Source organism: Paramormyrops kingsleyae, chromosome 3, assembly GCF_048594095.1.
Source record: "Paramormyrops kingsleyae isolate MSU_618 chromosome 3, PKINGS_0.4, whole genome shotgun sequence".
NCBI classification, from domain to species: Eukaryota; Metazoa; Chordata; class Actinopteri; order Osteoglossiformes; family Mormyridae; genus Paramormyrops; species Paramormyrops kingsleyae.
Genome location: NC_132799.1, coordinates 33,201,324 through 33,223,961, shown reverse-complemented (window position 1 = coordinate 33,223,961; position 22,638 = coordinate 33,201,324). Strand labels below are relative to the sequence as shown.

The 22,638-nt window shown below is 41.9% G+C and overlaps 1 protein-coding gene across 5 annotated transcripts in view; it reads left to right on the top strand.

Annotated features, from left to right (window-relative positions):
* The window catches only part of LOC111843408 (liprin-alpha-2-like), a 252,407-nt gene that overhangs the window by 195,623 nt on the left and 34,146 nt on the right, over nucleotides 1-22,638 (top strand). The window lies entirely within an intron of this gene.

Genomic DNA, 22,638 nt, shown 5'->3' with positions numbered 1-22,638 from the left:
CCAAAGGCCCCGGGTTAGGGTTAGCAAACTGAGGCTAGGGTTAGGGTTAGAAAAACTATGGCATATTCAGACATCAACATGTGTTTTTATGATAGTTCTGCTCCCCACACGGATGAGAAATCAAAATTCAGCATGCTTTAGTAGCATATTGCCTACTTTCCAACTACCTGTTGATTCACCCTAAGGCCCCGGGTTAGGGTTAACAAACTGAGGCTAGGGTTAGGGTTAGACAAACTATGGCATATTCAGACATCAACATGTGTTTTTATGATAGTTCTGCTCCCCACACGGATGAGAAAACAAAAATCAGCATGCTTTAGTAGCATATTGCCTACTTTCCAACTACCTGTTGATTCACGCTATGGCCCCAAATTACGGATAGGGTTAGCAAACTGAGGCTAGGGTTAGGGTTAGAAAAACTATGGCATATTCAGACATCAACATGTGTTTTTATGATAGTTCTGCTCCCCACACGGATGAGAAAACAAAAATCAGCATGCTTTAGTAGCATATTGCCTACTTTCCAACTACCTGTTGATTCACCCTAAGGCCCCGGGTTAGGGTTAGCAAACTGAGGCTAGGGTTAGGGTTAGAAAAACTATGGCATATTCAGACATCAACATGTGTTTTTATGATAGTTCTGCTCCCCACACGGATGAGAAATCAAAATTCAGCATGCTTTAGTAGCATATTGCCTACTTTCCAACTACCTGTTGATTCACCCTAAGGCCCCGGGTTAGGGTTAACAAACTGAGGCTAGGGTTAGGGTTAGACAAACTATGGCATATTTAGACATCAACATGTGTTTTTATGATAGTTCTGCTCCCCACACGGATGAGAAATCAAAATTCAGCATGCTTTAGTAGCATATTGCCTACTTTCCAACTACCTGTTGATTCACCCTAAGGCCCCGGGTTAGGGTTAACAAACTGAGGCTAGGGTTAGGGTTAGAAAAACTATGGCCTATTCAGACATCAACATGTGTTTTTATGATAGTTCTGCTCCCCACACGGATGAGAAAACAAAAATCAGCATGCTTTAGTAGCATATTGCCTACTTTCCAACTACCTGTTGATTCACCCTAAGGCCCCGGGTTAGGGTTAACAAACTGAGGCTAGGGTTAGGGTTAGAAAAACTATGGCATATTCAGACATCAACATGTGTTTTTATGATAGTTCTGCTCCCCACACGGATGAGAAAACAAAAATCAGCATGCTTTAGTAGCATATTGCCTACTTTCCAACTACCTGTTGATTCACCCTAAGGCCCCGGGTTAGGGTTAGCAAACTGAGGCTAGGGTTAGGGTTAGAAAAACTATGGCATATTCAGACATCAACATGTGTTTTTATGATAGTTCTGCTCCCCACACGGATGAGAAATCAAAATTCAGCATGCTTTAGTAGCATATTGCCTACTTTCCAACTACCTGTTGATTCACCCTAAGGCCCCGGGTTAGGGTTAACAAACTGAGGCTAGGGTTAGGGTTAGACAAACTATGGCATATTCAGACATCAACATGTGTTTTTATGATAGTTCTGCTCCCCACACGGATGAGAAATCAAAATTCAGCATGCTTTAGTAGCATATTGCCTACTTTCCAACTACCTGTTGATTCACCCTAAGGCCCCGGGTTAGGGTTAACAAACTGAGGCTAGGGTTAGGGTTAGACAAACTATGGCATATTCAGACATCAACATGTGTTTTTATGATAGTTCTGCTCCCCACACGGATGAGAAATCAAAATTCAGCATGCTTTAGTAGCATATTGCCTACTTTCCAACTACCTGTTGATTCACCCTAAGGCCCCGGGTTAGGGTTAACAAACTGAGGCTAGGGTTAGGGTTTGACAAACTATGGTATATTCAGACATCAACATGTGTTTTTATGATAGTTCTGCTCCCCACACGGATGAGAAATCAAAAATCAGCATGCTTTAGTAGCATATTGCCTACTTTCCAACTACCTGTTGATTCACCCTAAGGCCCCGGGTTAGGGTTAACAAACTGAGGGTAGGGTTAGGGTTAGAAAAACTATGGCATAGTCAGACATCAACATGTGCTTTTATGATAGTTCTGCTCCCCACACGGATGAGAAAACAAAAATCAGCATGCTTTAGTAGCATATTGCCTACTTTCCAACTACCTGTTGATTCACCCTAAGGCCCCGGGTTAGGGTTAGAAAAACTATGGCATATTCAGACATCAACATATGTTTTTATGATAGTTCTGCTCCCCACACGGATGAGAAAACAAAAATCAGCATGCTTTAGTAGCATATTGCCTACTTTCCAACTACCTGTTGATTCACCCTAAGGCCCCGGGTTAGGGTTAACAAACTGAGGCTAGGGTTAGGGTTAGAAAAACTATGGCATATTCAGACATCAACATGTGTTTTTATGATAGTTCTGCTCCCCACACGGATGAGAAAACAAAAATCAGCATGCTTTAGTAACATATTGCCTACTTTCCAACTACCTGTTGATTCACCCTAAGGCCCCGGGTTAGGGTTAACAAACTGAGGCTAGGGTTAGGGTTAGACAAACTATGGCATATTCAGACATCAACATGTGTTTTTATGATAGTTCTGCTCCCCACACGGATGAGAAAACAAAAATCAGCATGCTTTAGTAGCATATTGCCTACTTTCCAACTACCTGTTGATTCACGCTATGGCCCCAAATTACGGTTAGGGTTAGCAAACTGAGGCTAGGGTTAGGGTTAGAAAAACTATGGCATATTCAGACATCAACATGTGTTTTTATGATAGTTCTGCTCCCCACACGGATGAGAAAACAAAAATCAGCATGCTTTAGTAGCATATTGCCTACTTTCCAACTACCTGTTGATGCACCCTAAGGCCCCGGGTTAGGGTTAGCAAACTGAGGCTAGGGTTAGGGTTAGAAAAACTATGGCATATTCAGACATCAACATGTGTTTTTATGATAGTTCTGCTCCCCACACGGATGAGAAATCAAAATTCAGCATGCTTTAGTAGCATATTGCCTACTTTTCAACTACCTGTTGATTCACCCTAAGGCCCCGGGTTAGGGTTAACAAACTGAGGCTAGGGTTAGGGTTAGAAAAACTATGGCATATTCAGACATCAACATGTGTTTTTATGATAGTTCTGCTCCCCACACGGATGAGAAAACAAAAATCAGCATGCTTTAGTAGCATATTGCCTACTTTCCAACTACCTGTTGATTCACGCTATGGCCCCAAATTACGGTTAGGGTTAGCAAACTGAGGCTAGGGTTAGGGTTAGAAAAACTATGGCATATTCAGACATCAACATGTGTTTTTATGATAGTTCTGCTCCCCACACGGATGAGAAATCAAAATTCAGCATGCTTTAGTAGCATATTGCCTACTTTCCAACTACCTGTTGATTCACCCTAAGGCCCCGGGTTAGGGTTAACAAACTGAGGCTAGGGTTAGGGTTAGACAAACTATGGCATATTCAGACATCAACATGTGTTTTTATGATAGTTCTGCTCCCCACACGGATGAGAAATCAAAATTCAGCATGCTTTAGTAGCATATTGCCTACTTTCCAACTACCTGTTGATTTACCCTAAGGCCACGGGTTAGGGTTAACAAACTGAGGCTAGGGTTAGGGTTAGAAAAACTATGGCCTATTCAGACATCAACATGTGTTTTTATGATAGTTCTGCTCCCCACACGGATGAGAAAACAAAAATCAGCATGCTTTAGTAGCATATTGCCTACTTTCCAACTACCTGTTGATTCACCCTAAGGCCCCGGGTTAGGGTTAACAAACTGAGGCTAGGGTTAGGGTTAGAAAAACTATGGCATATTCAGACATCAACATGTGTTTTTATGATAGTTCTGCTCCCCACACGGATGAGAAAACAAAAATCAGCATGCTTTAGTAGCATATTGCCTACTTTCCAACTACCTGTTGATTCACCCTAAGGCCCCGGGTTAGGGTTAACAAACTGAGGCTAGGGTTAGGGTTAGAAAAACTATGGCATATTCAGACATCAACATGTGTTTTTATGATAGTTCTGCTCCCCACACGGATGAGAAAACAAAAATCAGCATGCTTTAGTAGCATATTGCCTACTTTCCAACTACCTGTTGATTCACCCTAAGGCCCCGGGTTAGGGTTAGCAAAGTGAGGCTAGGGTTAGGGTTAGAAAAACTATGGCATATTCAGACATCAACATGTGTTTTTATGATAGTTCTGCTCCCCACACGGATGAGAAATCAAAATTCAGCATGCTTTAGTAGCATATTGCCTACTTTCCAACTACCTGTTGATTCACCTTAAGGCCCCGGGTTAGGGTTAACAAACTGAGGCTAGGGTTAGGGTTAGACAAACTATGGCATATTCAGACATCAACATGTGTTTTTATGATAGTTCTGCTCCCCACACGGATGAGAAAACAAAAATCAGCATGCTTTAGTAGCATATTGCCTACTTTCCAACTACCTGTTGATTCACCCTAAGGCCCCGGGTTAGGGTTAGGGTTAGAATAACTATGGCATATCCAGACATCAACATGTGTTTTTATGACAGTCCTGCTCCCCACACGGATAGGAAACCACAATTCAACGTGCTTTAGTAGCATACTGCCTGCTTTCCAACTACCTGTTGATTCACCCTAAGGCCCCAAATTAGGGTTAGGGTTAGCAAACTGAGGCTATGGTTAGGGTTAGAAAAACTATGGCTTATCCAGACATCAATATGTGTTTTTATGACAGTTCTGCTCCCCACACGGATGAGAAAACAAAATTCAGCATGCTTTAGTAGCATATTGCCTACTTTCCAACTACCTGTTGATTCACGCTATGGCCCCAAATTACGGTTAGGGTTAGCAAACTGAGGCTAGGGTTAGGGTTAGAAAAACTATGGCATATTCAGACATCAACATGTGTTTTTATGATAGTTCTGCTCCCCACACGGATGAGAAATCAAAATTCAGCATGCTTTAGTAGCATATTGCCTACTTTCCAACTACCTGTTGATTCACCCTAAGGCCCCGGGTTAGGGTTAACAAACTGAGGCTAGGGTTAGGGTTAGAAAAACTATGGCATATTCAGACATCAACATGTGTTTTTATGATAGTTCTGCTCCCCACACGGATGAGAAAACAAAAATCAGCATGCTTTAGTAGCATATTGCCTACTTTCCAACTACCTGTTGATGCACGCTATGGCCCCAAATTACGGTTAGGGTTAGCAAACTGAGGCTAGGGTTAGGGTTAGAAAAACTATGGCATATTCAGACATCAACATGTGTTTTTATGATAGTTCTGCTCCCCACACGGATGAGAAAACAATAATCAGCATGCTTTAGTAGCATATTGCCTACTTTCCAACTACCTGTTGATTCACCCTAAGGCCCCGGGTTAGGGTTAGCAAACTGAGGCTAGGGTTAGGGTTAGAAAAACTATGGCATATTCAGACATCAACATGTGTTTTTATGATAGTTCTGCTCCCCACACGGATGAGAAATCAAAATTCAGCATGCTTTAGTAGCATATTGCCTACTTTTCAACTACCTCTTGATTCACCCTAAGGCCCCGGGTTAGGGTTAACAAACTGAGGCTAGGGTTAGGGTTAGACAAACTATGGCATATTCAGACATCAACATGTGTTTTTATGATAGTTCTGCTCCCCACATGGATGAGAAATCAAAATTCAGCATGCTTTAGTAGCATATTGCCTACTTTCCAACTACCTGTTGATTCACCCTAAGGCCCCGGGTTAGGGTTAACAAACTGAGGCTAGGGTTAGGGTTAGAAAAACTATGGCATATTCAGACATCAACATGTGTTTTTATGATAGTTCTGCTCCCCACACGGATGAGAAAACAAAAATCAGCATGCTTTAGTAGCATATTGCCTACTTTCCAACTACCTGTTGATTCACCCTAAGGCCCCGGGTTAGGGTTAACAAACTGAGGCTAGGGTTAGGGTTAGAAAAACTATGCCATATTCAAACATCAACATGTGTTTTTATGATAGTTCTGCTCCCCACACGGATGAGAAAACAAAAATCAGCATGCTTTAGTAGCATATTGCCTACTTTCCAACTACCTGTTGATTCACCCTAAGGCCCCGGGTTAGGGTTAACAAACTGAGGCTAGGGTTAGGGTTAGACAAACTATGGCATATTCAGACATCAACATGTGTTTTTATGATAGTTCTGCTCCCCACACGGATGAGAAAACAAAAATCAGCATGCTTTAGTAGCATATTGCCTACTTTCCAACTACCTGTTGATTCACCCTAAGGCCCCGGGTTAGGGTTAACAAACTGAGGCTAGGGTTAGGGTTAGAAAAACTATGCCATATTCAGACATCAACATGTGTTTTTATGATAGTTCTGCTCCCCACACGGATGAGAAAACAAAAATCAGCATGCTTTAGTAGCATATTGCCTACTTTCCAACTACCTGTTGATTCACCCTAAGGCCCCGGGTTAGGGTTAACAAACTGAGGCTAGGGTTAGGGTTAGACAAACTATGGCATATTCAGACATCAACATGTGTTTTTATGATAGTTCTGCTCCCCACACGGATGAGAAATCAAAATTCAGCATGCTTTAGTAGCATATTGCCTACTTTCCAACTACCTGTTGATTCACCCTAAGGCCCCAAATTACGGTTAGGGTTAGTAAACTGAGGCTAGGGTTAGGGTTAGAAAAACTATGGCATATTCAGACATCAACATGTGTTTTTATGATAGTTCTGCTCCCCACACGGATGAGAAAACAATAATCAGCATGCTTTAGTAGCATATTGCCTACTTTCCAACTACCTGTTGATTCACCCTAAGGCCCCGGGTTAGGGTTAGCAAACTGAGGCTAGGGTTAGGGTTAGAAAAACTATGGCATATTCAGACATCAACATGTGTTTTTATGATAGTTCTGCTCCCCACACGGATGAGAAATCAAAATTCAGCATGCTTTAGTAGCATATTGCCTACTTTCCAACTACCTGTTGATTCACCCTAAGGCCCCGGGTTAGGGTTAGCAAACTGAGGCTTGGGTTAGGGTTAGAAAAACTATGGCATATTCAGACATCAACATGTGTTTTTATGATAGTTCTGCTCCCCACACGGATGAGAAATCAAAATTCAGCATGCTTTAGTAGCATATTGCCTACTTTCCAACTACCTGTTGATTCACCCTAAGGCCCCGGGTTAGGGTTAACAAACTGAGGCTAGGGTTAGGGTTAGAAAAACTATGGCATATTCAGACATCAACATGTGTTTTTATGATAGTTCTGCTCCCCACACGGATGAGAAAACAAAAATCAGCATGCTTTAGTAGCATATTGCCTACTTTCCAACTACCTGTTGATTCACGCTAAGGCCCCGGGTTAGGGTTAACAAACTGAGGCTAGGGTTAGGGTTAGAAAAACTATGGCATATTCAGACATCAACATGTGTTTTTATGATAGTTCTGCTCCCCACACGGATGAGAAAACAAAAATCAGCATGCTTTAGTAGCATATTGCCTACTTTCCAACTACCTGTTGATTCACGCTATGGCCCCAAATTACGGTTAGGGTTAGCAAACTGAGGCTAGGGTTAGGGTTAGAAAAACTATGGCATATTCAGACATCAACATGTGTTTTTATGATAGTTCTGCTCCCCACACGGATGAGAAAACAATAATCAGCATGCTTTAGTAGCATATTGCCTACTTTCCAACTACCTGTTGATTCACCCTAAGGCCCCGGGTTAGGGTTAGCAAACTGAGGCTAGGGTTAGGGTTAGAAAAACTATGGCATATTCAGACATCAACATGTGTTTTTATGATAGTTCTGCTCCCCACACGGATGAGAAATCAAAATTCAGCATGCTTTAGTAGCATATTGCCTACTTTCCAACTACCTCTTGATTCACCCTAAGGCCCCGGGTTAGGGTTAACAAACTGAGGCTAGGGTTAGGGTTAGACAAACTATGGCATATTCAGACATCAACATGTGTTTTTATGATAGTTCTGCTCCCCACACGGATGAGAAATCAAAATTCAGCATGCTTTAGTAGCATATTGCCTACTTTCCAACTACCTGTTGATTCACCCTAAGGCCCCGGGTTAGGGTTAACAAACTGAGGCTAGGGTTAGGGTTAGAAAAACTATGGCATATTCAGACATCAACATGTGTTTTTATGATAGTTCTGCTCCCCACACGGATGAGAAAACAAAAATCAGCATGCTTTAGTAGCATATTGCCTACTTTCCAACTACCTGTTGATTCACGCTATGGCCCCAAATTACGGTTAGGGTTAGCAAACTGAGGCTAGGGTTAGGGTTAGAAAAACTATGGCATATTCAGACATCAACATGTGTTTTTATGATAGTTCTGCTCCCCACACGGATGAGAAAACAATAATCAGCATGCTTTAGTAGCATATTGCCTACTTTCCAACTACCTGTTGATTCACCCTAAGGCCCCGGGTTAGGGTTAGCAAACTGAGGCTAGGGTTAGGGTTAGAAAAACTATGGCATATTCAGACATCAACATGTGTTTTTATGATAGTTCTGCTCCCCACACGGATGAGAAATCAATATTCAGCATGCTTTAGTAGCATATTGCCTACTTTTCAACTACCTCTTGATTCACCCTAAGGCCCCGGGTTAGGGTTAGCAAACTGAGGCTAGGTTAGGGTTAGACAAACTATGGCATATTCAGACATCAACATGTGTTTTTATGATAGTTCTGCTCCCCACACGGATGAGAAATCAAAATTCAGCATGCTTTAGTAGCATATTGCCTACTTTCCAACTACCTGTTGATTCACCCTAAGGCCCCGGGTTAGGGTTAACAAACTGAGGCTAGGGTTAGGGTTAGAAAAACTATGGCCTATTCAGACATCAACATGTGTTTTTATGATAGTTCTGCTCCCCACACGGATGAGAAAACAAAAATCAGCATGCTTTAGTAGCATATTGCCTACTTTCCAACTACCTATTGATTCACCCTAAGGCCCCGGGTTAGGGTTAACAAACTGAGGCTAGGGTTAGGGTTAGAAAAACTATGCCATATTCAGACATCAACATGTGTTTTTATGATAGTTCTGCTCCCCACACGGATGAGAAAACAAAAATCAGCATGCTTTAGTAGCATATTGCCTACTTTCCAACTACCTGTTGATTCACCCTTAGGCCCCGGGTTAGGGTTAACAAACTGAGGCTAGGGTTAGGGTTAGAAAAACTATGGCATATTCAGACATCAACATGTGTTTTTATGATAGTTCTGCTCCCCACACGGATGAGAAATCAAAATTCAGCATGCTTTAGTAGCATATTGCCTACTTTCCAACTACCTGTTGATTCACCCTAAGGCCCCGGGTTAGGGTTAACAAACTGAGGCTAGGGTTAGGGTTAGAAAAACTATGGCATATTCAGACATCAAAATGTGTTTTTATGATAGTTCTGCTCCCCACACGGATGAGAAAACAAAAATCAGCATGCTTTAGTAGCATATTGCCTACTTTCCAACTACCTGTTGATTCACCCTAAGACCCCGGGTTAGGGTTAACAAACTGAGGCTAGGGTTAGGGTTAGACAAACTATGGCATATTCAGACATCAACATGTGTTTTTATGATAGTTCTGCTCCCCACACGGATGAGAAAACAAAAATCAGCATGCTTTAGTAGCATATTGCCTACTTTCCAACTACCTGTTGATTCACCCTAAGGCCCCGGGTTAGGGTTAACAAACTGAGGCTAGGGTTAGGGTTAGAAAAACTATGGCATATTCAGACATCAACATGTGTTTTTATGATAGTTCTGCTCCCCACACGGATGAGAAAACAAAAATCAGCATGCTTTAGTAGCATATTGCCTACTTTCCAACTACCTGTTGATTCACGCTATGGCCCCAAATTACGGTTAGAGTTAGCAAACTGAGGCTAGGGTTAGGGTTAGAAAAACTATGGCATATTCAGACATCAACATGTGTTTTTATGATAGTTCTGCTCCCCACACGGATGAGAAAACAAAAATCAGCATGCTTTAGTAGCATATTGCCTACTTTCCAACTACCTGTTGATTCACCCTAAGGCCCCGGGTTAGGGTTAGCAAACTGAGGCTAGGGTTAGGGTTAGAAAAACTATGGCATATTCAGACATCAACATGTGTTTTTATGATAGTTCTGCTCCCCACACGGATGAGAAATCAAAATTCAGCATGCTTTAGTAGCATATTGCCTACTTTCCAACTACCTGTTGATTCACCCTAAGGCCCCGGGTTAGTTTTAACAAACTGAGGCTAGGGTTAGGGTTAGAAAAACTATGGCATATTCAGACATCAACATGTGTTTTTATGATAGTTCTGCTCCCCACACGGATGAGAAAACAAAAATCAGCATGCTTTAGTAGCATATTGCCTACTTTCCAACTACCTGTTGATTCACCCTAAGGCCCCGGGTTAGGGTTAGCAAACTGAGGCTAGGGTTAGGGTTAGAAAAACTATGGCATATTCAGACATCAACATGTATTTTTATGATAGTTCTGCTCCCCACACGGATGAGAAAACAAAAATCAGCATGCTTTAGTAGCATATTGCCTACTTTCCAACTACCTGTTGATTCACCCTAAGGCCCCGGGTTAGGGTTAACAAACTGAGGCTAGGGTTAGGGTTAGAAAAACTATGGCATATTCAGACATCAACATGTGTTTTTATGATAGTTCTGCTCCCCACACGGATGAGAAAACAAAAATCAGCATGCTTTAGTAGCATATTGCCTACTTTCCAACTACCTGTTGATTCACGCTATGGCCCCAAATTATGGTTAGGGTTAGAAAAACTATGGCATATTCAGACATCAACATGTGTTTTTATGATAGTTCTGCTCCCCACACGGATGAAAAATCAAAATTCAGCATGCTTTAGTAGCATATTGCCTACTTTCCAACTACCTGTTGATTCACCCTAAGGCCCCGGGTTAGGGTTAACAAACTGAGGCTAGGGTTAGGGTTAGAAAAACTATGGCATATTCAGACATCAACATGTGTTTTTATGATAGTTCTGCTCCCCACACGGATGAGAAAACAAAAATCAGCATGCTTTAGTAGCATATTGCCTACTTTCCAACTACCTGTTGATTCACCCTAAGGCCCCGGGTTAGGGTTAGCAAACTGAGGCTAGGGTTAGGGTTAGAAAAACTATGGCATATTCAGACATCAACATGTGTTTTTATGATAGTTCTGCTCCCCACACGGATGAGAAATCAAAATTCAGCATGCTTTAGTAGCATATTGCCTACTTTCCAACTACCTGTTGATTCACCCTAAGGCCCCGGGTTAGTTTTAACAAACTGAGGCTAGGGTTAGGGTTAGACAAACTATGGCATATTCAGACATCAACATGTGTTTTTATGATAGTTCTGCTCCCCACACGGATGAGAAAACAAAAATCAGCATGCTTTAGTAGCATATTGCCTACTTTCCAACTACCTGTTGATTCACGCTATGGCCCCAAATTACGGTTAGGGTTAGCAAACTGAGGCTAGGGTTAGGGTTAGATAAACTATGGCATATTCAGACATCAACATGTGTTTTTATGATAGTTCTGCTCCCCACACGGATGAGAAAACAAAAATCAGCATGCTTTAGTAGCATATTGCCTACTTTCCAACTACCTGTTGATTCACCCTAAGGCCCCGGGTTAGGGTTAGCAAACTGAGGCTAGGGTTAGGGTTAGAAAAACTATGGCATATTCAGACATCAACATGTGTTTTTATGATAGTTCTGCTCCCCACACGGATGAGAAATCAAAATTCAGCATGCTTTAGTAGCATATTGCCTACTTTCCAACTACCTGTTGATTCACCCTAAGGCCCCGGGTTAGGGTTAACAAACTGAGGCTAGGGTTAGGGTTAAACAAACTATGGCATATTCAGACATCAACATGTGTTTTTATGATAGTTCTGCTCCCCACACGGATGAGAAATCAAAATTCAGCATGCTTTAGTAGCATATTGCCTACTTTCCAACTACCTGTTGATTCACCCTAAGGCCCCGGGTTAGTTTTAACAAACTGAGGCTAGGGTTAGGGTTAGACAAACTATGGCATATTCAGACATCAACATGTGTTTTTATGATAGTTCTGCTCCCCACACGGATGAGAAAACAAAAATCAGCATGCTTTAGTAGCATATTGCCTACTTTCCAACTACCTGTTGATTCACGCTATGGCCCCAAATTACGGTTAGGGTTAGCAAACTGAGGCTAGGGTTAGGGTTAGAAAAACTATGGCATATTCAGACATCAACATGTGTTTTTATGATAGTTCTGCTCCCCACACGGATGAGAAAACAAAAATCAGCATGCTTTAGTAGCATATTGCCTACTTTCCAACTACCTGTTGATTCACCCTAAGGCCCCGGGTTAGGGTTAGCAAACTGAGGCTAGGGTTAGGGTTAGAAAAACTATGGCATATTCAGACATCAACATGTGTTTTTATGATAGTTCTGCTCCCCACACGGATGAGAAATCAAAATTCAGCATGCTTTAGTAGCATATTGCCTACTTTCCAACTACCTGTTGATTCACCCTAAGGCCCCGGGTTAGGGTTAACAAACTGAGGCTAGGGTTAGGGTTAGACAAACTATGGCATATTCAGACATCAACATGTGTTTTTATGATAGTTCTGCTCCCCACACGGATGAGAAATCAAAATTCAGCATGCTTTAGTAGCATATTGCCTACTTTCCAACTACCTGTTGATTCACCCTAAGGCCCCGGGTTAGGGTTAACAAACTGAGGCTAGGGTTAGGGTTAGAAAAACTATGGCCTATTCAGACATCAACATGTGTTTTTATGATAGTTCTACTCCCCACACGGATGAGAAAACAAAAATCAGCATGCTTTAGTAGCATATTGCCTACTTTCCAACTACCTGTTGATTCACCCTAAGGCCCCGGGTTAGGGTTAACAAACTGAGGCTAGGGTTAGGGTTAGAAAAACTATGGCATATTCAGACATCAACATGTGTTTTTATGATAGTTCTGCTCCCCACACGGATGAGAAAACAAAAATCAGCATGCTTTAGTAGCATATTGCCTACTTTCCAACTACCTGTTGATTCACCCTAAGGCCCCGGGTTAGGGTTAACAAACTGAGGCTAGGGTTAGGGTTAGAAAAACTATGGCATATTCAGACATCAACATGTGTTTTTATGATAGTTCTGCTCCCCACACGGATGAGAAATCAAAATTCAGCATGCTTTAGTAGCATATTGCCTACTTTCCAACTTCCTGTTGATTCACCCTAAGGCCCCGGGTTAGGGTTAACAAACTGAGGCTAGGGTTAGGGTTAGAAAAACTATGGCATATTCAGACATCAACATGTGTTTTTATGATAGTTCTGCTCCCCACACGGATGAGAAATCAAAATTCAGCATGCTTTAGTAGCATATTGCCTACTTTCCAACTACCTGTTGATTCACCCTAAGGCCACGGGTTAGGGTTAACAAACTGAGGCTAGGGTTAGGGTTAGAAAAACTATGGCCTATTCAGACATCAACATGTGTTTTTATGATAGTTCTGCTCCCCACACGGATGAGAAAACAAAAATCAGCATGCTTTAGTAGCATATTGCCTACTTTCCAACTACCTGTTGATTCACCCTAAGGCCCCGGGTTAGGGTTAACAAACTGAGGCTAGGGTTAGGGTTAGAAAAACTATGGCATATTCAGACATCCACATGTGTTTTTATGATAGTTCTGCTCCCCACATGGATGAGAAAACAAAAATCAGCATGCTTTAGTAGCATATTGCCTACTTTCCAACTACCTGTTGATTCACCCTAAGGCCCCGGGTTAGGGTTAACAAACTGAGGCTAGGGTTAGGGTTAGAAAAACTATGGCATATTCAGACATCAACATGTGTTTTTATGATAGTTCTGCTCCCCACACGGATGAGAAAACAAAAATCAGCATGCTTTAGTAGCATATTGCCTACTTTCCAACTACCTGTTGATTCACCCTAAGGCCCCGGGTTAGGGTTAGCAAACTGAGGCTAGGGTTAGGGTTAGAAAAACTATGGCATATTCAGACATCAACATGTGTTTTTATGATAGTTCTGCTCCCCACACGGATGAGAAATCAAAATTCAGCATGCTTTAGTAGCATATTGCCTACTTTCCAACTACCTGTTGATTCACCCTAAGGCCCCGGGTTAGTTTTAACAAACTGAGGCTAGGGTTAGGGTTAGACAAACTATGGCATATTCAGACATCAACATGTGTTTTTATGATAGTTCTGCTCCCCACACGGATGAGAAAACAAAAATCAGCATGCTTTAGTAGCATATTGCCTACTTTCCAACTACATGTTGATTCACGCTATGGCCCCAAATTACGGTTAGGGTTAGCAAACTGAGGCTAGGGTTAGGGTTAGAAAAACTATGGCATATTCAGACATCAACATGTGTTTTTATGATAGTTCTGCTCCCCACACGGATGAGAAAACAAAAATCAGCATGCTTTAGTAGCATATTGCCTACTTTCCAACTACCTGTTGATTCACCCTAAGGCCCCGGGTTAGGGTTAACAAACTGAGGCTAGGGTTAGGGTTAGAAAAACTATGGCATATTCAGACATCAACATGTGTTTTTATGATAGTTCTGCTCCCCACACGGATGAGAAAACAAAAATCAGCATGCTTTAGTAGCATATTGCCTACTTTCCAACTACCTGTTGATTCACCCTAAGGCCCCGGGTTAGGGTTAGCAAACTGAGGCTAGGGTTAGGGTTAGAAAAACTATGGCATATTCAGACATCAACATGTGTTTTTATGATAGTTCTGCTCCCCACACGGATGAGAAATCAAAATTCAGCATGCTTTAGTAGCATATTGCCTACTTTCCAACTACCTGTTGATTCACCCTAAGGCCCCGGGTTAGTTTTAACAAACTGAGGCTAGGGTTAGGGTTAGACAAACTATGGCATATTCAGACATCAACATGTGTTTTTATGATAGTTCTGCTCCCCACACGGATGAGAAAACAAAAATCAGCATGCTTTAGTAGCATATTGCCTACTTTCCAACTACCTGTTGATTCACCCTAAGGCCCCGGGTTAGTTTTAACAAACTGAGGCTAGGGTTAGGGTTAGACAAACTATGGCATATTCAGACATCAACATGTGTTTTTATGATAGTTCTGCTCCCCACACGGATGAGAAAACAAAAATCAGCATGCTTTAGTAGCATATTGCCTACTTTCCAACTACCTGTTGATTCACCCTAAGGCCACGGGTTAGGGTTAACAAACTGAGGCTAGGGTTAGGGTTAGAAAAACTATGGCCTATTCAGACATCAACATGTGTTTTTATGATAGTTCTGCTCCCCACACGGATGAGAAAACAAAAATCAGCATGCTTTAGTAGCATATTGCCTACTTTCCAACTACCTGTTGATTCACCCAAAGGCCCCGGGTTAGGGTTAGCCAACTGAGGCTAGGGTTAGGGTTAGAAAAACTATGGCATATTCAGACATCAACATGTGTTTTTATGATAGTTCTGCTCCCCACACGGATGAGAAATCAAAATTCAGCATGCTTTAGTAGCATATTGCCTACTTTCCAACTACCTGTTGATTCACCCTAAGGCCCCGGGTTAGGGTTAACAAACTGAGGCTAGGGTTAGGGTTAGACAAACTATGGCATATTCAGACATCAACATGTGTTTTTATGATAGTTCTGCTCCCCACACGGATGAGAAAACAAAAATCAGCATGCTTTAGTAGCATATTGCCTACTTTCCAACTACCTGTTGATTCACGCTATGGCCCCAAATTACGGTTAGGGTTAGCAAACTGAGGCTAGGGTTAGGGTTAGAAAAACTATGGCATATTCAGACATCAACATGTGTTTTTATGATAGTTCTGCTCCCCACACGGATGAGAAAACAAAAATCAGCATGCTTTAGTAGCATATTGCCTACTTTCCAACTACCTGTTGATTCACCCTAAGGCCCCGGGTTAGGGTTAGCAAACTGAGGCTAGGGTTAGGGTTAGAAAAACTATGGCATATTCAGACATCAACATGTGTTTTTATGATAGTTCTGCTCCCCACACGGATGAGAAATCAAAATTCAGCATGCTTTAGTAGCATATTGCCTACTTTCCAACTACCTGTTGATTCACCCTAAGGCCCCGGGTTAGGGTTAACAAACTGAGGCTAGGGTTAGGGTTAGACAAACTATGGCATATTCAGACATCAACATGTGTTTTTATGATAGTTCTGCTCCCCACACGGATGAGAAATCAAAATTCAGCATGCTTTAGTAGCATATTGCCTACTTTCCAACTACCTGTTGATTCACCCTAAGGCCCCGGGTTAGGGTTAACAAACTGAGGCTAGGGTTAGGGTTAGAAAAACTATGGCCTATTCAGACATCAACATGTGTTTTTATGATAGTTCTGCTCCCCACACGGATGAGAAAACAAAAATCAGCATGCTTTAGTAGCATATTGCCTACTTTCCAACTACCTGTTGATTCACCCTAAGGCCCCGGGTTAGGGTTAACAAACTGAGGCTAGGGTTAGGGTTAGAAAAACTATGGCATATTCAGACATCAACATGTGTTTTTATGATAGTTCTGCTCCCCACACGGATGAGAAAACAAAAATCAGCATGCTTTAGTAGCATATTGCCTACTTTCCAACTACCTGTTGATTCACCCAAAGGCCCCGGGTTAGGGTTAGCCAACTGAGGCTAGGGTTAGGGTTAGAAAAACTATGGCATATTCAGACATCAACATGTGTTTTTATGATAGTTCTGCTCCCCACACGGATGAGAAATCAAAATTCAGCATGCTTTAGTAGCATATTGCCTACTTTCCAACTACCTGTTGATTCACCCTAAGGCCCCGGGTTAGGGTTAACAAACTGAGGCTAGGGTTAGGGTTAGACAAACTATGGCATATTCAGACATCAACATGTGTTTTTATGATAGTTCTGCTCCCCACACGGATGAGAAAACAAAAATCAGCATGCTTTAGTAGCATATTGCCTACTTTCCAACTACCTGTTGATTCACGCTATGGCCCCAAATTACGGTTAGGGTTAGCAAACTGAGGCTAGGGTTAGGGTTAGAAAAACTATGGCATATTCAGACATCAACATGTGTTTTTATGATAGTTCTGCTCCCCACACGGATGAGAAAACAAAAATCAGCATGCTTTAGTAGCATATTGCCTACTTTCCAACTACCTGTTGATTCACCCTAAGGCCCCGGGTTAGGGTTAGCAAACTGAGGCTAGGGTTAGGGTTAGAAAAACTATGGCATATTCAGACATCAACATGTGTTTTTATGATAGTTCTGCTCCCCACACGGATGAGAAATCAAAATTCAGCATGCTTTAGTAGCATATTGCCTACTTTCCAACTACCTGTTGATTCACCCTAAGGCCCCGGGTTAGGGTTAACAAACTGAGGCTAGGGTTAGGATTAGACAAACTATGGCATATTCAGACATCAACATGTGTTTTTATGATAGTTCTGCTCCCCACACGGATGAGAAATCAAAATTCAGCATGCTTTAGTAGCATATTGCCTACTTTCCAACTACCTGTTGATTCACCCTAAGGCCCCGGGTTAGGGTTAACAAACTGAGGCTAGGGTTAGGGTTAGAAAAACTATGGCCTATTCAGACATCAACATGTGTTTTTATGATAGTTCTGCTCCCCACACGGATGAGAAAACAAAAATCAGCATGCTTTAGTAGCATATTGCCTACTTTCCAACTACCTGTTGATTCACCCTAAGGCCCCGGGTTAGGGTTAACAAACTGAGGCTAGGGTTAGGGTTAGAAAAACTATGGCATATTCAGACATCAACATGTGTTTTTATGATAGTTCTGCTCCCCACACGGATGAGAAAACAAAAATCAGCATGCTTTAGTAGCATATTGCCTACTTTCCAACTACCTGTTGATTCACCCTAAGGCCCCGGGTTAGGGTTAACAAACTGAGGCTAGGGTTAGGGTTAGAAAAACTATGGCATATTCAGACATCAACATGTGTTTTTATGATAGTTCTGCTCCCCACACGGATGAGAAAACAAAAATCAGCATGCTTTAGTAGCATATTGCCTACTTTCCAACTACCTGTTGATTCACGCTATGGCCCCAAATTACGGATAGGGTTAGCAAACTGAGGCTAGGGTTAGGGTTAGAAAAACTATGGCATATTCAGACATCAACATGTGTTTTTATGATAGTTCTGCTCCCCACACGGATGAGAAAACAAAAATCAGCATGCTTTAGTAGCATATTGCCTACTTTCCAACTACCTGTTGATTCACCCTAAGGCCCCGGGTTAGGGTTAGCAAGCTGAGGCTAGGGTTAGGGTTAGAAAAACTATGGCATATTCAGACATCAACATGTGTTTTTATGATAGTTCTGCTCCCCACACGGATGAGAAATCAAAATTCAGCATGCTTTAGTAGCATATTGCCTACTTTCCAACTACCTGTTGATTCACCCTAAGGCCCCGGGTTAGGGTTAACAAACTGAGGCTAGGGTTAGGGTTAGACAAACTATGGCATATTCAGACATCAACATGTGTTTTTATGATAGTTCTGCTCCCCACACGGATGAGAAATCAAAATTCAGCATGCTTTAGTAGCATATTGCCTACTTTCCAACTACCTGTTGATTCACCCTAAGGCCCCGGGTTAGGGTTAACAAACTGAGGCTAGGGTTAGGGTTAGAAAAACTATGGCCTATTCAGACATCAACATGTGTTTTTATGATAGTTCTGCTCCCCACACGGATGAGAAAACAAAAATCAGCATGCTTTAGTAGCATATTGCCTACTTTCCAACTACCTGTTGATTCACCCTAAGGCCCCGGGTTAGGGTTAACAAACTGAGGCTAGGGTTAGGGTTAGAAAAACTATGGCATATTCAGACATCAACATGTGTTTTTATGATAGTTCTGCTCCCCACACGGATGAGAAAACAAAAATCAGCATGCTTTAGTAGCATATTGCCTACTTTCCAACTACCTGTTGATTCACCCTAAGGCCCCGGGTTAGGGTTAACAAACTGAGGGTAGGGTTAGGGTTAGAAAAACTATGGCATATTCAGACATCAACATGTGTTTTTATGATAGTTCTGCTCCCCACACGGATGAGAAAACAAAAATCAGCATGCTTTAGTAGCATATTGCCTACTTTCCAACTACCTGTTGATTCACGCTATGGCCCCAAATTACGGTTAGGGTTAGCAAACTGAGGCTAGGGTTAGGGTTAGAATAACTATGGCATATCCAGACATCAACATGTGTTTTTATGACAGTCCTGCTTCCCACACGGATACAGTAGGAAACCACAATTCAACATGCTTTAGTAGCATACTGCCTGCTTTCCAACTACCTGTTGATTCACCCTAAGGCCCCAAATTAGGGTTAGGGTTAGCATACTGAGGCTAGGGTTAGGGTTAGAAAAACTATGGCATATTCAGACATCAACATGTGTTTTTATGATAGTTCTGCTCCCCACACGGATGAGAAAACAAAAATCAGCATGCTTTAGTAGCATATTGCCTACTTTCCAACTACCTGTTGATTCACCCTAAGGCCCCGGGTTAGGGTTAACAAACTGAGGCTAGGGTTAGGGTTAGAAAAACTATGGCATATTCAGACATCAACATGTGTTTTTATGATAGTTCTGCTCCCCACACAGATGAGAAAACAAAAATCAGCATGCTTTAGTAGCATATTGCCTACTTTCCAACTACCTGTTGATTCACCCTAAGGCCCCGGGTTAGGGTTAACAAACTGAGGCTAGGGTTAGGGTTAGAAAAACTATGGCATATTCAGACATCAACATGTGTTTTTATGATAGTTCTGCTCCCCACACGGATGAGAAAACAAAAATCAGCATGCTTTAGTAGCATATTGCCTACTTTCCAACTACCTGTTGATTCACGCTATGGCCCCAAATTACGGTTAGGGTTAGCAAACTGAGGCTAGGGTTAGGGTTAGAAAAACTATGGCATATTCAGACATCAACATGTGTTTTTATGATAGTTCTGCTCCCCACACGGATGAGAAATCAAAATTCAGCATGCTTTAGTAGCATATTGCCTACTTTCCAACTACCTGTTGATTCACCCTAAGGCCCCGGGTTAGGGTTAACAAACTGAGGCTAGGGTTAGGGTTAGACAAACTATGGCATATTCAGACATCAACATGTGTTTTTATGATAGTTCTGCTCCCCACACGGATGAGAAATCAAAATTCAGCATGCTTTAGTAGCATATTGCCTACTTTCCAACTACCTGTTGATTTACCCTAAGGCCACGGGTTAGGGTTAACAAACTGAGGCTAGGGTTAGGGTTAGAAAAACTATGGCCTATTCAGACATCAACATGTGTTTTTATGATAGTTCTGCTCCCCACACGGATGAGAAAACAAAAATCAGCATGCTTTAGTAGCATATTGCCTACTTTCCAACTACCTGTTGATTCACCCTAAGGCCCCGGGTTAGGGTTAACAAACTGAGGCTAGGGTTAGGGTTAGAAAAACTATGGCATATTCAGACATCAACATGTGTTTTTATGATAGTTCTGCTCCCCACACGGATGAGAAAACAAAAATCAGCATGCTTTAGTAGCATATTGCCTACTTTCCAACTACCTGTTGATTCACCCTAAGGCCCCGGGTTAGGGTTAACAAACTGAGGCTAGGGTTAGGGTTAGAAAAACTATGGCATATTCAGACATCAACATGTGTTTTTATGATAGTTCTGCTCCCCACACGGATGAGAAAACAAAAATCAGCATGCTTTAGTAGCATATTGCCTACTTTCCAACTACCTGTTGATTCACCCTAAGGCCCCGGGTTAGGGTTAGCAAAGTGAGGCTAGGGTTAGGGTTAGAAAAACTATGGCATATTCAGACATCAACATGTGTTTTTATGATAGTTCTGCTCCCCACACGGATGAGAAATCAAAATTCAGCATGCTTTAGTAGCATATTGCCTACTTTCCAACTACCTGTTGATTCACCCTAAGGCCCCGGGTTAGGGTTAACAAACTGAGGCTAGGGTTAGGGTTAGACAAACTATGGCATATTCAGACATCAACATGTGTTTTTATGATAGTTCTGCTCCCCACACGGATGAGAAAACAAAAATCAGCATGCTTTAGTAGCATATTGCCTACTTTCCAACTACCTGTTGATTCACCCTAAGGCCCCGGGTTAGGGTTAGGGTTAGAATAACTATGGCATATCCAGACATCAACATGTGTTTTTATGACAGTCCTGCTCCCCACACGGATAGGAAACCACAATTCAACGTGCTTTAGTAGCATACTGCCTGCTTTCCAACTACCTGTTGATTCACCCTAAGGCCCCAAATTAGGGTTAGGGTTAGCATACTGAGGCTATGGTTAGGGTTAGAAAAACTATGGCTTATCCAGACATCAATATGTGTTTTTATGACAGTTCTGCTCCCCACACGGATGAGAAAACAAAATTCAGCATGCTTTAGTAGCATATTGCCTACTTTCCAACTACCTGTTGATTCACGCTATGGCCCCAAATTACGGTTAGGGTTAGCAAACTGAGGCTAGGGTTAGGGTTAGAAAAACTATGGCATATTCAGACATCAACATGTGTTTTTATGATAGTTCTGCTCCCCACACGGATGAGAAATCAAAATTCAGCATGCTTTAGTAGCATATTGCCTACTTTCCAACTACCTGTTGATTCACCCTAAGGCCCCGGGTTAGGGTTAACAAACTGAGGCTAGGGTTAGGGTTAGACAAACTATGGCATATTCAGACATCAACATGTGTTTTTATGATAGTTCTGCTCCCCACACGGATGAGAAATCAAAATTCAGCATGCTTTAGTAGCATATTGCCTACTTTCCAACTACCTGTTGATTCACCCTAAGGCCACAGGTTAGGGTTAACAAACTGAGGCTAGGGTTAGGGTTAGAAAAACTATGGCCTATTCAGACATCAACATGTGTTTTTATGATAGTTCTGCTCCCCACACGGATGAGAAAACAAAAATCAGCATGCTTTAGTAGCATATTGCCTACTTTCCAACTACCTGTTGATTCACCCTAAGGCCCCGGGTTAGGGTTAGCAAACTGAGGCTAGGGTTAGGGTTAGAAAAACTATGGCCTATTCAGACATCAACATGTGTTTTTATGATAGTTCTGCTCCCCACACGGATGAGAAAACAAAAATCAGCATGCTTTAGTAGCATATTGCCTACTTTCCAACTACCTGTTGATTCACCCTAAGGCCCCGGGTTAGGGTTAACAAACTGAGGCTAGGGTTAGGGTTAGAAAAACTATGGCATATTCAGACATCAACATGTGTTTTTATGATACTGTAAATGCTTTGCTTAAAAAATATTTTTCCAACTATTGGTTGGTGATATATCCTGGATGTGCCCTACAGTACCTTGGGCCCTGTGCTTTCTGGGATATGTACGTTCAATGCTCACTGTGACCTTCTGCTGGATGAGTTTATATGGACAATGGAAGGACTGACCGATTAATGATTGGACGGTGGGTGGGATTATTAGGGGCTCTGTCATCAGCTATCATTAATACCACTTACTATTGGTTAATCTGTTGGTTAAACTGAGTCCTGGATGTTTCTCTTCCATCTGGATCTTTAATTAGGATAAA